This window comes from Tupaia chinensis, unplaced genomic scaffold, assembly GCF_000334495.1.
Source record: "Tupaia chinensis unplaced genomic scaffold, TupChi_1.0 Scaffold149168_1, whole genome shotgun sequence".
Lineage (NCBI taxonomy): Eukaryota > Metazoa > Chordata > Mammalia > Scandentia > Tupaiidae > Tupaia > Tupaia belangeri.
Window position 1 is genome coordinate 508400 of NW_006209014.1, and position 4203 is coordinate 512602.

Genomic DNA, 4203 nt, shown 5'->3' on the forward strand with positions numbered 1-4203 from the left:
CTGTTTTCTCTCTCCCTTCCTCTCTCTTAAACCTTCCTTTCAGAACAAGGTTTTTTGTTCTTGCTGCCTCTATATCTGCCTGCTCTGTTCTTGTTCTGACCTACCCCTTGGCTATGTGTGGCTTCCTCCAGCTCTTGGCCTCCATACCCTTCTGGTCATACAGACTCCAAGTTCTTTAACTTTTGGACTTTGGGCTCATAACAGCAGCCACCTGAGGGTGCTCAAGCCTGTGGTCTCCCAAGAGTCATTGAGCCTTTGACCTCAACAGGAAGCAGTACTTTTGGCTTCTCTACTTAGCTTTCAGATAACCTATTGTGGGATTTCTCTGAATAGTCATAATGTGAGATAATTCCTATGATAAATTCCTTCTACTGTATATATTGATTTTGTTGGTTCTGTTCCTCTGGAGAACTCTGGCCAATACACGTGGAATCTATCAAAGAGAATAATGCTTGAGTGATGTGCTGAATGGGAGTCCTTGGAGGTGTCTGAAGTGGCTCACCAATGGAAACCTTGGAAAAAGCTGAGAATTGGAATAAACTCTGACTGGTCTTGTTTTTAAGGAAGAGAGATAATCCTGTTTTGGAAGATATCAGACCAGCTTATGATACCCAATGCTTCATTTTTTTTTTTTTTTTTGGAGAGGTTTTCGCTATAGGGCGCGTGCACTCGCCAGACACAGAGAGAGACAGAGAGACAGAAAGCGAGAAATCACCCCCCCAGGGGAGATGGTCACACCGCAATCCCTTCTCCTCCATTCTCCTCTCGGGATCTTGGGCACGCATGCACACGTGCCCAGCGTGAGTTTTAAGCCACTGGGTCCAGGACACAAACCGCAGTCGACTACGTGGGAGTCCAGCGACATAGCCATTACGCTAACTGCTGGTTCCCTGATACCCAATGCTTCTTTCCCCAAGAGTACTTCTTGGATAACTCTAAAGAAAAGATAAAATTTACACTTTGGGACATTGGACTCAGTCTTTTCTTTTTTAATTTCAAGAAAAGCAGTTTTAGCTTTAATAAATCAAAGAAATGCTAAGGAGCCTATAAGACAGGACAAAAATTCTTAAAACCAGAAAACAAAACCTAGAAAAAAATCAGCAATGTTTTAGTCACAGTCATAAAATTTGACTTCGCCAGTTGAGTCTCATGTATTTAATATATTTTCTGTTATGGTTCGATTTTCCTGATTAAATTCTGGGATATAATATTCAACTCCAGACCTGTCCCTACTATTAAGTTGGCCATTTTCTTAGTTTCTGAACTCTTATTTCTATGTGTCTGTATTTAATTTTCCTAGTATAGCACTCCCTTGAGAACTTCTTGGAGATCTGGTCTGGTGTTGGTAAATTCTTTCAGATTTTGTCTTTTCTTCCCATATGAAGGATAATCTTGCCGGGTAGAGTATTCTTGGTTGAAATTGCTTTTCCCTTAACACTTGGAGTATATTTTCCCATTCTTTCCTCGCTCGCATTGTTTCTGATGAGAGATCCTCTGTCAGCCTGTTGGGATATCCTTTGTAGGTAACTTGACATTTCTCTCTTGCCAGTCTCAGTATCTTGTCTTTGTAGTTTTGGTGAATCTGGCTATAATGTGTCTTGGAGAAGATCTTCTTGGGTTGATTCTACTGGGGGTCCTTTGTATTTCTTGGGACTGGGTCTTTGAATGCCTCTCTAGGCTTGGAAAGTTTTCTTCCAGGATTTCATGGAATAGATTATCAATGCCCTCATGATTCTCTTCACCTTCTGGGATAACAATTATCTGGATGTTTGGACGTTTGATGGTATCTATTATTTCTCGTACATTATTCTCATTTTTGGGGGCAATTTTCTCAGTCCTCGTGATGGATTTTTCTAGGCCAGCGATTCTATCTTCTACATCTGAGATTGGATTTTCTGTATGATCTAGTCTGCTTTTAATACTTTCAAGGGAGATTTTGACTTCCTATATTATAGCCTTCATCTCTAACAGGTCTATTTAATTCTTTTTTATAGTGTGAATTTTCTCTTTGAGATCTTGCAAGAATTTTCTCACCTCCTGGAACTTGTCAGCTCCTTTCTTCTGCCTCTTCTGCAGTTCATTGTCTCTCTTCCCTTCGATCTCTGTTAGCTTTGTCACTATGAATGTCTAAATTTTTTATCTGACATTTCCATGACTTTTATTGTACTGTCTGTGTATGAAGAGGAGTTATTCTTTTCCCTTGGAGGAGAGATATTTTCTTGCTTTCCCATATTTCTTGTGATCCTGCAGTGATTTCTAGTCATCTGATGGATGGTGTGTTTCTTCCTAATTCTTGAAGTTTAATCTGAGCGTTTAGAGGCGAGCGTTTAGAAGGTGATTTTCAACCTCTCTTCTTTTCTGTTTTCACTCTTTGTGCTTCAGATTCAGTGAGAATAGAGGTATCAGTCTCAGGATGGGCCTGGGGGTGTGCCTTTCCCACTAGAAATGAATCTGGAGGGAGAAGTCTCAGCAGAAATATCTTCAGTTTTAGTCAAGGAAACCAATATTTCACAGCTCAAGTTTGGTGTCCATCTTTTGGACTCAATCTTAAAATTGGACAGATTATCAACTTCTCTTAACAGAAGTTAGTATTCAAGGCAATTTTGGCTTGTGAGATGTAACTTTCAATATGAACACAGAAAAAAACCAGCATTTTCTCTTAGGGTCAGAAGAGCTAAATAATTTAAAAAATAGAATTACTTTTCCCACGTGACATGATAATAATTAAGTGAACAAAGAGGCAGGGTTATAAATGCAAATGGACAGAGTGTAACATTGTCCTAAAGGACGTGGAGCATAGGAGGGCAACTCCAGAGTGCTTAAAATTGAGTTGCTTTGTTATCTAAGCTTGGGTAATGAGCCAAAAAGTATCTGTGAGTCATTCTACTTCTGTTTCCAAAACAGACTCACTGACCTGATTTAAGAGGCATTAAAAGGGACAAAGTTGACATTTGCAAATATATTTAACTTATTTGTCTTGCTGGCAGGGAACATGTTGGGACAACTTTCAACTGCATTATGTGTGGTCCAGGAGCTTTGATCTCTTTATGCTTTCTTTATATTGAAAAAAAGCTTTGAAGTGTCCTGCAGTTATGAATACAATAGACGCCTGTTGTAATGGGTTGCTATGAAATTGATTTGGCTCTACCAAGAAGGGTCAACTCTTGTCTCCTGAGGAAACCCTCATGTGCTTTAAAATCCTTTTGCTTCCCAGTAACATAAGAGAAGAAGGTTAGTCATACTTACTATTTTCAGCCCAGGGAGAAATATTAACTATTTAAATTTCTCCTTTAGGACATTGCGTGGATAGGATATCTAGGCTAGAATAGTTGTCAAATTGGCCAATGTGAGTGAAGACAACATCTTCCCATGCATCTCTGGATGATTTTGTTTTGTTTTTAAACTGGAAATAAACTTTCGAGCAATGCTAGTGATTTTGACATGATAGCTTTCTTATGATTATTCCATTTATTAGGGAAACTAAAGTGAAAACTAAAAATAACATTCTCTTGGACTTATATTATCCATGAATTAGTCAGGTTAATTTTATATTATATGATACATTGAAACATCTGAAAAACGAATCTAACGTTGATCAGCTGAGTGTCCCTTTCTGAACTCTTTGCCTAGACTTTCCTGATTAGACTAAAGAACTGGGTAACTCTATAGCCCCTGTGATCCTATCTTTGCTGGATCTTGGGGCTCAGAACCAGAGTCTCTAGGAGGGGTGGCATACACCTGTTGGTTACTTTAACTCCTAGTTATTCTTTAGCAGATAGAGCAAAGTTTAGAGCATGTTGTGCTTTCACTAAGCTGACATAACTTTCCTTTTTAGTTTGTTCCTTTTCCGCTTCCCACCACATCTTGGATCGTTCATATTCCCAGTCTCCAAGTTGTACGGCATTAACACTCAGATGTAGAAACAGGTAATTGGGAAAAGCCCTCCTGTCTCCATGTTTATGCTCTCTTTCAACCCTGAGATGGCTCTGTATGGGGTGCTGGACTTTGCCTGGTTTTGCCGAACCCTCATCAAATCTTTCATGGAACTCTGATGCAGTGAGATGGGTCATGAGGACCCTCTAGATTTTATATCTTCTGAGTGAGTCTAATCTCTATAGCTTGGTGCCGTGTTTAGGAAGGCCTGGGGAGCAACAAGGTGGCCTTAGGTAATGAGTATCTCTTGTGTGTTGGGGAAGTGAAGTC